A 12,468-nucleotide genomic window follows, 5' to 3' on the forward strand; every position below is an offset into this window, starting at 1 on the left:
CTCGGCCACCTGGGCACACATTGGCTCATCTTCAGCCTGCTGTCAACCAACCCCCCAAGTTCTTTCTTTGTTGGGCAGCTGTCCCAAGCCTGGAGCACTCACAGGGTTGTTGTGACTCAAGTGCAGGACCCAGCACTTGGCCTTGCTGAATCTCATAGCAAGATATAATAACAAAATAAGTTCAGCTAGCTGATATATGCTGGGTGCATTCAACATGGGAAGAACACTCTCCAAAACCTTAAAGAAAGGCAGAGTGGTTTGCAGAGAGAGAAGCCCTTCCTGATGGGCTTTGTGGGGCTCAAACCCTGTATGAAGAAAGGGATTTGCTGACCCCTGGAAGACCATCACTTGAATGTGAGTGTGTGCATTGCCCCACCAGATACTTTCCTTGCATTCACACATTCAGCTTACCTCATAAGAAATTAGAATTCATGCCTTGTCCCAAAACTACAGCCAAATCCAGATCTGAGTCACCTGTTCCAGGGAACAATCTCATAAAAGTAATGGCTAATAGGATGAAAAACATTTCCTTGTGTCAGACCTTCCATCCTTTTCTTTGAGGCTGCTTTCCAAAAAAAGTCCAGGATGATATCACTTAGCCTACTCCCTAGAAGAGCACTGGAGCAGACAGGGGAAGGAGGTCAGAGAAATCAAATTATATTTGCTTAGCATATTACCCTCCTTTTAACACTTTAGAGAACTTTGTGAGAACCTGTAGAGAGACGACTAATATCAACAAAACATGGCAGTGAGCAGAGTTTTCAACAGCTATTGATCTGTGCCTCCAGAGTTCAGCACTGAAGTTTCTATTTTGAAAACATCCTGCTTCTTAAGGACTTTTTCCCAGCACATGAACATTCATGCAACAACAAAGACAAGTGTCTCAGCAGCAGGTTAAGATGAGGTTTCAAGGGAAAAGGGATGGATGAGAGCCCTCAAAATAGGTACAAACAGGTGAAATAGGAGCAATCAGTCTGGCTGCTCATGCTTAAAATGCTGAAATCCTCTCTCCAGAGCCAGGCCTCCTAACTTAGCTGACTGAAGTCAATGGTGCTTTGCATTGATTTCTCTCAGTTTGCACTTACAAAGTCTAGGCCAGCAGGAAATATGTCTCCATCTTCACAGGTCAAACCATCCCTTCAGCTACATGACTCCTGTCTTTCACCATACACTGATCCGATATACATCCATTCCCCAAGCCCAGCACAGCTTCAATTCAGTCCCATTCCAACAGGAACATTTAAGGAATGCAGTATGTTGCAGCTCAATAGATGTAGATTGATGTCTTCTAAGTCTGGTATCCTGTGATTTTTGCAGTGTAAAAATGCCTTGCTCTACCACTCAGTGTGTCATTTTCCTGCTAAATATGACAGCAATAATTCTAGGAATCGGAGAGGTATTTGATATAAACAAACCCAAAGGATAATAAAACACAGCACCCACTGCAATCCCCTCTTCCATCACTTACACACATATTACTGATGTAGTGTAACCAGAAGCCATAGGGCCCCCACTCCAAGAAAGACACTGAGGTGCTGCAGCATGTCCCAAAAGGGGCAATCAAGCTGGTGAAAGGTCTGGAGAACAGGGCTGGTGAGGAGCAGCTGGGGGAACTGAGATGGTTTATCCTGGAGGAAAGGAGGCTGAAAGGAGTCCTCATTGCTGTCTAAAACTCCCTGAAAGAAGGGGGGTGCCAGGTGTGGCTTGGTCTCTTCTCCCTAGGAACCAGTGATAGGGTAAGAGGAAATGGTCCCAAGTTGCATGCGGGGAGATTTAGTTTGGACATTAAAAGAAAATTCTTCCCTGAAAGGTCTCTCAAAGCTTGGCACAGGCTGCCCAGGGAGGTGGCTGAATCCGCATCTCTGGAGGTGCGTCAAAGAGGCAGAGATGTGGTGCTGAGGGACATGGTTTAGCCCAGCCTTGGCAGACTGAGAATGGTTGGCCTGGATGGTCTTAAAGGTTTTTCCCAACCTAAACAATTCTATGATTCCATGATATAAAGAGCTGGAAGAAGCAGAAGTGATGCCTCTGGCAAATCAGTGTTGCAGAGTAGCATTCAGTTACTCAAAGCAGCTGCACCCATCCACATCTTCAGCTACAGGAAGAACCCAGGGTCTTCCTGGGGCTGGAGGAATGGTGGCCTCAACAATAGGAAATAAACCCTTCTTGAGCTTCTGAGCTGCCAGAGAAATGAGCTGGGGCAGGTGGGCAGTACCCATGGTACCAGCAAGTTTGCACCAGAGACTGACAAAGTTCTGCAGAGATCAGGGCTCCAGCCCCACCTTGCACAGAAGGTATGGCCAGGGGCTGAGAAAAGGGAGTTGTAGCACAATGGAAGCTGAAAGTCTGCAACTCCTGGAAGAAAGGATATTCCCTTTCCAGCTGCAGTTGATTACTGAAAAGCTGTTGAAGACAGAAGGAAAACATTACTAAAGGGGAGAAGTTGGTTGGAAGAGGAAAGGACCATGCTCATCATTTATGAACTGGAAAAGGCAAGAGTTAGAGATATTAAGATTATAAGGGACAGAAAAATATTTCATATTTTCAAATTGTGATTAAAAAGAGCTTCAGGCACAGGATTCAAGTACAGCTCTTGATCCAGGTTTTTCATATCCTTGTATTATTCATAGATTCACAGAAGTTGGAAGGGACCTTGAAGATTATCTAGTTTCAAGCCCCCTGTCATTGGATGAGATTTAGACTGGATGTTAGGAACAAGTTCTGCACCATGAGGGTGCTGGAACACTATAACAGGTTGCCCAGGGAGGTGGTTGAGGCCCCATCTCTGGACATATACAAGGTCAGGCTGGCCAAGGCTCTGAGCAAGCTGCTCTAGTGGAGGATGTCCCTGTTCACTGCAGGGGGGTTGCACTGGATGACGTTTGGAGGTCTCTTCCAACCCAGACCATTCTATGATTCTGTGATTCTGGCATGGTAAGATCTACCTCTCCTGCTTCCAAGAAAATAACTCACACATTTTCATATTTATTCCTCTTACCAGCCTACTAAATGCAATATTTTGGTCTTCTATGTGCTACTTAGATGTTTCCTCCACATTTAGTTGGTTGGTTTTCTGTCCCAGTTGGTTACTGGGCCAGAGAGTGAACTAGGAACAGTGTCCAATGAATGCCACATGCTATAGGATATTTTTCTAATTTCTGTTTTCATATTCCTTTATTATTTTTATTTCTACTACCAAATGGTAAAGTTGTGCACAAAGGTCTCACTGAGGGGTTTGTATCTCCAAAACCACATTTATAGCCAAAGAAATATATATTGCAGAATCGTGGAATCATAAAATGGTGTGGGTTGGAAGGGACCTCCAAAGGTCATTTAGTCCAACCCCCTCTGCAGGAAGCAGGGACATCAATATATCAGAAAGACAATAAACAGATTTGGGGTCATTTTGGTTTGGATGTGCCCAGAAACAAATATTTGCTTTTATTAGTGCTGAAGCTAACTGATGAAGAAAGCTTTCTTCTAAAGGGACATCAGTTGTCTTTAAGTGCAACACACTCAGTGCCCATGGTACTGTAATAAATGATACATTTTGAAAGAGCTAAAACATGCCAGGAGGCTGAAGGAATGGTTGTTGACAAAAGCACTTGCAGACATTTGTGTGATTCTATCACAGCTGAGAGCACTTGAACCACAAGAGGAGCTATGAAGTCCATTAAAAACTTCAAACTGACTTAATCTGAAGCCAATATCAATGCTAAAGGACATTAGTGAGTCCACATGGAAGAAGGGAGGGAGGTGAAGGGCATGGCTTTAATACCTTCTACTTGCTGGCACTTTGAAATCAGAAGGGTGAATAAAATCTGGAGGAAAAAGCTGTCATTCTCATCAGGTGGAGAACAAGGAGGAGCACAGATGATCACCTGCTTCTAGATTTTTCATGCCACATCACATCCTCAACCTAACATGCTTTGCTTGCAAGACTTACACCTCCACATGTGCCAGTTCACCCATGGTCCTGTCATGGGAAGGGAGTTATGTCCATTAGGGATAGCGTCAGCTGTGGCACACATGGCTGAGTGACAATAAGCAGTCTGTCATTGCTCATACAGTCAAAAGAGAGCAACCTACCTGCCCCATACACTTGTTTTTGATGTGTTCAGTGATACCTTCTTATTAAAACTGTACAAATAATTTTCTTGTTTCTTAGGAAGAAAACGACTGCGTTGGCATTGTTCTGACAGATCACTGGAAACAGTAAAACTTTCTCATTGTTTTCCACACGGTCCAAAGAACTCCCAAAACATGTTTAAAACAGGCAGATATGTGGTTCTGAGGGACACAATTGAGCACCACACTTGGTAGAGTTAGGTGGGTGGACTGGATGATCGTAAAGGTCTTTTCCAACAGATATGATTCTACTTCTCCTTTCAGGGAGCTGTAGAGAGCAATGGGATCTCCTCTCAACTTCCTTTTCTCCAGACTAAACACCCCCAGTTCCCTCAGCCACTCCTCACAGGACTTGCCCTTCAGACCCTTCACCAGCTTCATTGCCTTTCTCTGGACACGCTCCAGCACCTCAACATCCTCCTTATGGTGAAGGGCCCAAAACACAATATTCAAGGTGAAGCCTCACCAATGCCAAATACAGGGACAAAATGATGAATGACTCATCTCAGCCATTCTTGATGCCTTCCATGGAGCACTGACCTGAACGAGAAGTGCTACTTCCTGGCAGGCAGCCCCTGGGGAAGCAAAAGTGAAAATCCCAGAGTTTTTCCATGCAAAGAATTAAAACTTTTAACATGGGTTTTAGGATATTACTTCTGATTTGGAGTGACTCAGTCTCTAGACAACAAACGTAGGCAGCTGACTAATGTCAGCCACGGATGCAGAGCTCAGGAACACACACTCAATTGAAAATGGAAATCCTGCCTAAAGCACTGTCCTGAAACCTGCAATGAAGAGCCTTCAGTGATTTGAAAAACTCCTCCCCATCCCCCCACTGAGTCACAGACACTCTATTTTTTTTCCTCTTTAATTTGTTGTGGAGCACTGCCATGCCAGTGCATTCGAATCAGTTGTCAACAAGGCCACTTTCATTCGGAAGCAAATTTGCATGTTATTTGGAGTTGCTCCACACACTGCAATTTGAAGACTCTAATCCATGTTTTTCTATTCCCAGGAAGAGAAGAACATATTTCTCAGATCAAAACAAAACAAGCAAAGCTAAAAACCAACCAACCAAACAACTTCTGGAACATATTGGGGTTTGAAAAGCAAATCCCTGAGCCAGGTAGTAAATTCAAGTGTTGACAGATAATTTCCAGCTGAGTATTTTTTAATTACATGAAGAACACTCTGCAGAGTTTCCATAAAGAGAGAGGTCAAGTTTCACAAGAAATTGGTTGTGGATTGGCCAGTCCAAATTAGTCACTGTCCACATACCCACACAAATTTAGAGGATGAGAGTGATTGAAACTTTGAGGATGTTTGGCAATTCCCAATTAACTCTATCAAAAGAATACCATTTCTTCAAGATTTTGATCCTAAGGAAGTGAAATGTTTTTAGCAGAGAAGTGTTCCATCAAAAACTGTTTGAGACATTTTATCCAACCATTACTTAAAAGCACACGATTCATAATCTTTTCTAAACCTAACCTAAACACTTTGATTATAAGCTTTAAAATCTTTAAAAGAACCAGTACAGGTTAAGGGTTGCCCTGCTGAAAAGTAGCTCTATGGAGAAACACTTTGGAGTCCTAGTGGACAGCAAGTTCTCCATGAGACAGCAATGTGCCCTTGTGGCCAAGAGGGCCAATGGTATCCTGGGGTGCATCACAAAAAAGTGTGTCCAGCAGCTCTATGGAGGTTCTTCTCCCCCTCTACTTTGTCTGGAGAGACCACACCTGGAATAGTGTGTCCAGTTCAAGAAAGACAGGGATCTGCTGGAGAGAGTCCAGCAGAGGGCGATGAGGATGATTAGGGGACTTGAGAATCTCCCCTACGAAGAGAGACTGAGACACCTGGGGCTGTTTAGTCTGGAGGAAAGAAGGCTGAGAGGTGATCTGATCAATGTCTATAGATACATGAGGGGTGGGTGTGAAGTGGAGGGGGCCAATCTCTTTTCAGTGGTGTGCAGTAATAAGACAAGGAACAATGGATATAAACTTGAACATAGAAGGTTTCACCTCAATATGAGAAGAAACTTTTTTACAGTGAAGTGACAGAGCACTGGAACAGGCTGCCCAGTGAGGCTGTGGAGTCTCCTTCACTGAAGGCTTTCAAAACCTGCCTGGATGCATTCTTGTGCAGACTATTCTGGGTGATTCTGCTTTTGGCAGATCTCTGGAGGTCCCTTCCAATCTCTAATATTCTGTGATTCTGTGATTATTAGGAAATTAAAAAAAAAAAAATCATGAGGAATAAACCTGGAGCTTTGTTTTTTTAACAGAAGATTAGATTTGAAAAACAGAAGACAATGAAGAAGTAAAAAAATGCTCCACAGCTGAGCAGAAATTGTTTAAGCTACTATCATAGTTCCAGTTCTTTGCTGTCCTTCTAACTCAAAAGAAATTAGTTTAGAGTAAGCTCCAACAGTAAATAATTGAAACTTCAGCCTATAGCTGACTGACTGACATTCTACAGTTCCCCAGTTCATGATGGACAGGGAACAGCTTGAGAAGGGACAGCAAAAGGCTACAAGGATTCTGAGGGGACTGGAACATCTCTCTGATGAGGAAAGATTGAGGGGCTTGGGGCTTTTTAGTCTGGAGAAGACTGAGGGGGGATCTCATCAATGTTAATTAATACTTAAAAGGAGGGGTTCAGGAAGATGAGACCAGTCTTTTTTCAGTGGTGCCCAGTAACAGCACAAGGGGTAACAGGCACAAACTTGACCATGAGGAGCTTCATCTGAACATGAGGGGGGAATTTCTTTAAGAGTGTCAGAGCACTGGAACAGGCTGTCCAGGGAGGCTGTGGAGTCTCCATCTCTGGAGACTTTCAAACCCCTCCTGGTGAACTTGCTGGTTTTCACATCCTATTGCTTTCCTTTTGTGTTTCCTAACTACTGACTGAAAGGGTTTTATTCTTTAAAGAAATTCTTTACTTTTAGAGGAACTTCTTTAGTTTGAGGGTGACAGAGCACTGTAGCAGGCTGCCCAGAGAACTGGTGGATTCTCCATCTCTGGAAGATTCCAAACTATTTTCCTTAGAATGGTGGAGCACAGTAGTTTTATGCCAGGCTGGGAAATTTTGAGTCCATAGCAGTGGAAGTGCTATAAAAACAGGAAAAAAATGTTTAGAGTGATTGATAGATTTTGGAAGGAGTGTTTACAAATGGAACAGGTTGCCCACCAAGGTAGTTGAGGCCCCATCCCCAGAGATATTCAAGGTCAGGCTCAAGGGGGCTCTGAGCAACCTGATCTAGTTCAGGATGTCCCTGCTTACTGCAGAGGGGGCTGGAGTAGATGACATTTGGAGGTCCCTTCCAACCCAGACCATTCTGTGATTCTATGATTTTCCTTTCATGGCTGTCACAATCATTGTGGAAAGCAAGAGTACAGACAAGGAATGAGATTAAACAGAAATGCCAGAAGAGGGGCAAATGGTAAGAAGTTTGTTCTCTGCTGAATAAAATGCTTTTCTACTCGGCACTTGCTAGATCACACCTGGAATATTGCATGGTTTCAGGTTTCTTCCAAAGAAATAGGTCTTCATGAGCTGAAGGGAGTTCAGCAGAGAGCCACCACGATGATAGGAGAAGAGACTATGTTCATATAAACTGAAACAAGAGAGTTTCTGACAGGACAGAAGACAAACTTTTTCACCATGAGGACAGTTAAACGTTGGAACAGGTTGCCCAGAGAAGTTGTGGAGGCTCCACACATGGAGGCGTTCAAGGCCAGGCTGGACGAGGCCTTGAGCAAACTGATCGAGTAGGAGGTCTTCCTGCACATGGCAGGGGGTTGGAACTAAATGATCTTAAATGTCCCTTCCAAACCAAACCATTTCCATGATTCTGTGACTGTAAAGGATCCAGGCTTTTTACTGGTCTCCTGTAAAGATTTGTAGTCTCCATCCTTGCAGACTGGATGATCTTTGAAGTCTCTTCCAACCAGACATATTCTGTGATTTTCAAGACTCAGCTGAAGAAAGCCCCGAGCAACCTGGCTTGATCTCCTAGCTGTCACTAATTTAAGTAAGATGTTGGACAGGACACCTCCTGACATCTCCATCCTCAACTAAGCTGTGATTCTGTGGTTGTGTGACTCTTGATTGCTTTGAAGCTGAAGTTTTACAACATAATTTTGTGGGTGTTACTGACATAATTCAACATTCTTCAGGTTTCTTTCAGGTCATGCTGCTGGAATTAGAATTACCTTATTGTTCCAAGCTCAGTTGAATTGTTCTTTTCACAAAGGGGACTGGAAGTGCTAATTAAGTTGATGCATTATGAATTGTTATTTTGGATGTCTCAACTGTCACAGTCATTGAAATAAATTATATGCATTATTAAAGGGTGAATATCATCATACATGTGTTATAACTCAGGAAGTCTCCAAAGAGAAAATTTCATTTTCTCATTCACCTGAAGAAAAGGAGCTGTATTCCCATACCACAAAACATGAATTTTAAACCACTAACCCAATTCATCCAACTTAAATACTTAAGAGGGTAGTTTGAAAGAGCATAGGAATGTGTCCTTAGAAGTTTTAAGACAGTAAAATCTACTAATATTAGCAAATGTGGTGATGTAGACAATTTATGTCTAAAATCAGTATCTACCTAAAAAATCAGCATCTAGGGAAGAAAAAGACGAGTCTTATCCCAGTGCAAAGCTGACAGACATCATGACATCTAAAAAGATTTGGGTTTATGCTTTTTGTTATTGGATTCAACACGAAAACATCCACTGCTGGGCACATGAACAGAATTCATAGAATCAAAGAATTATAGAATGGTTTCGGTTGGAAGGGACCTTAAAGGAACCTTAAAGGAACCTTCCAACTCCCCTGCCATGGACAGGGACACCTTCCACTAGACCAGTTTGCTCAAGGCCTTGTCCAGCCTGGCCTTCCACACCTTTAGGCAGGGGGCATCCACAACCTCCCTGGGCAACCTGTTCCAGTGTCTCACCACCATCATTGTAAAGAGTTTCTTCCCAATATCCAGTATACGTCTCCTCTCCTCCAGCTTAAAGCGTTCTTCCTCATCCTATCACAACAAGCTCTTGTAAAAAGTCCCTCTGCAGCCTTCTTGTAGCCCCCTTCATGGTACTGGGAAGCTGCTCTAAGGTCTCTCCAGAGCCTTCTCTTCTCCGGGCTGAACAGCCCCATCTCTCTCTGCCTGTCCCCATAGGGGAGGTGCTCCAGCCCTCTGATCACCTTCAGGGCCAGCCCTCTTCTGGACCTGCTCCAAATGTTCAATGTGCTGTTGTTTCTGTTGAATTGGTTAGAACTGATATCTTAAAGGTCTTGTCCAACCACAGTGATTCCGTGTCCAAGGTTATCACTTTCTTAACTGTGATGCTATTATTTCCCTACAAAAAAAGCAGGAGGTCCAGCACCACAAAAAAGCCTCTCCCCAGCTCTGCAGCTTATTCAACCAGTATTACAACCACAGGAGGGTCCAAAAAAACCCATCAAATGACAAAGTATCAACCGAGACTTGTATCTGCACCAGAATTGTTTGTGCTGAGAAAAGAATTGTCCTCAGGGCTTGTTCAGATTGCAGGGTAGAATCACAGAATGGTCTGGTTTGGAAGGGACCTCCAAAGGTCATCCAGTCAAAGCCCTCTGCAGTAAGCAGGGTCATCCTCAACTAGAGCAGGTTACCCAGAGCCTTGTCTGGCCTGACCTTGAATATCTCCAGAGATGAGGCCCCAAACACCTCCCTGGGCAACCTGTTCCATGGTTACCTCAGGGTAAAGAACTTGTTCTGAGGAACATCCAATTTACATCCAATGTAAATTTACTCTTCTCTAGTTTGAAGCCATTGCTCCTCATCCTGTCCCTGCAGGCCTTTGCAAACAGTCCCTCTGCAGCCTTCTTGTAGCCCCTTCAGGTACTGCTAGGCTGCTATTAGGCCTCCCCAGAGCCTTCTCTTCTCCAGGCCAAACACCCCCAGCTCCCTCAGCCTGTCCTCATAGCAGAGGTGCTCCAACTCCTGATCTTTTCTGCGGCCCTCCTCTGGACCTGCTCCATCAGGTCCATGTCCTTCCTGGGTTGAGGGCTCCAGAGCTGGACACAGCACTGCAGGTGAGGTCTCAGCAGAGTAGAACAGAGCAGAGGGGCAGAATCCCCTCTCTCCCTCTCTGGCCATGCTGCTTTTGATGCAGCCCAGGCTGCCATTTGCCTTCTGGGCTGCAAGCTCACACTGCATGCTCATGTCCAGCTTCTCATCCATCAGCACTCCCAAGTCCTTTTCCACAGGGCTACTTTCTATCACCTCATCCTCTAGTCTGTATTGATAGTGAGGATTATTCCAGTAGATGGTGTGGAGAACTCTGAGATTTTGGTGTTTCACACAGAGACAAGACCCTACAGGTACTAAGTAAAGATACTAAAAAAAAATCCAATAAATCTCACTGCTTGAACACAGCAAGCAACCAGTTAAGTGTCAAGTCCAAATGAAGGAGCCAAGTTGTCCTATAAAGAATGTTTAGAACAGCAAGCAGACACTGCGTGTTGAACCCCTCAAGAGAGGACAGTAAAGAGAGACATGTTTGACATCATTCTTTTCTTTAAAAGATAGAGATGGGGAAGAAAAGATAATGTCAGCTAAGGTAGCAGTAGATGAGACCAAATAATTGCAGATGGTTCAATACAGAAGGTGCAGGATGCACTTTACAATCAAGTGGGTACTTGATACGAGCTATTTATGCATGAAGTGTTGCCTGAGAGAACCCACAGGAAAATAATTGCCTAAGTGCTAGAGATGCAGCTGGAAATCATGATGGAATTCAGGCAGGATCTGAGGGCAGGATGAAGGGAGGAAGATGGTTCAGCATAGAAGGATACCTGACAAACATGACTGAACACCATCATAAGGAAAGAAGAGACAGGCAGTGAGGAAGGAATAAAAAAATAGTAAAAACCTGCAGAATGAGTTTGTTGCTCCAGAAAACAAAGAAAAGAAAAAGGAAGAAACAGAAGATGGATAAGATGGAGAGGAGCTGACAGGGATACTGGGAGACTAGAAAACTGGTTGGGAAAAGGATAATTCACTGAAGACTGTGCAGGAGGAAAGAGGGGCAGAGATCCACAAGAGCAGCAGAAAAGGCAGCTTAGGAACTCACTGGCCAAATCTGCTTTACTGTTTCAGTTTAGAGCAGCAGAAGAGCTTTGAAACAAATCCTTTGATTATTTCCACCCAGTGCATGGCAGTTTTGTTGGTAGAGCTGCTTGGGTTTCTCCTTCAGGAGAAACTATACCAAAAGCTGTGCTCTGTGTGTAAATGAGAGGCACATCTGCACCTAAGAGGATCTGAAGGTCCGAGCTGCACGACTGCAAAGCTCTACCCCAACATGCATGAACATCCAAATCTCTGAAACCATCGAGTGTGTCTGCCGCAACTCAAAGTCCTTCAGGTGCTAAGAAAAGAACCAAATGCTGCACAGCTGCTGCCATCTTTATCACCAACTGCCACTCATTGACTCTGGTGCTGCTTCCATTTTCTGTGCATAATGAAGACATGACAAACGTAAGCACCAAGTGCTTTGATTTCCTGATTTACTCCTGTAGTTCACAGTGTGAGAACTGACAGCTCTCTTGCTGCAGCAGATGCAGCAAATGGAGAGAGAGGTTTGTTGTGTGTCAGAAGCAAAGAGAAAAAAAGAGGGGCTTGTCAGTGAAAATTCCTTTATCTGCACAATGTAGCAGGTAGGAAAAGCAGCTGAAACTGCTGTTCTTCAGAATGCATCACAAAGAGATTCTCCCCATCTGTTTATTTAGACAGAAAGAAAACACAGATCTACACCTGGTATCCTCTGCAAAAAGAAACCAGAATGAAGCTCAGCACAGTTTTATGGAGGTACATCAGTTGTCCAGTGTCAGCATTCCTGTCAGAAGCAGCTAAAAAACATGGTCTAGATGAGAGAATTGAGTGCACCCTCAGTAAGTCTGCAGCTGACATTACATTGGGTGGGAAAGTTGATCTGCTTGAGGGTAGGAAGGCTCTGCAAAGAGATCTGGACAGGCTGGATCCATGGGCTGTGGCCAGCTGTATGAGGTTTAACAAGGCCAAGTGCTGGGTTCTGCACTTGGGTCACACTGACCCTACGCAACGCAACAGGCTTGGAGCAGAGTGGCTGGAAAGTTGCCTGGAGGTTGGACTTGATGATCTTAGAGGTCTTTTCAACCAAAACAATTCTGTGATTCTATGATGCTACGGAAGATCTTTTCTACAACAGTGTTGGGAATGATCAAATCCCATTATTGCGCAAATATCAGGAAGAAATAAAGGATCTGTGGATCAAGGGAAGTGAATGCTGGCAGAGGGTGCTGA

Source organism: Indicator indicator, chromosome 11 (genome assembly GCF_027791375.1).
Source record: "Indicator indicator isolate 239-I01 chromosome 11, UM_Iind_1.1, whole genome shotgun sequence".
In the NCBI taxonomy this organism is placed as follows: Eukaryota; Metazoa; Chordata; class Aves; order Piciformes; family Indicatoridae; genus Indicator; species Indicator indicator.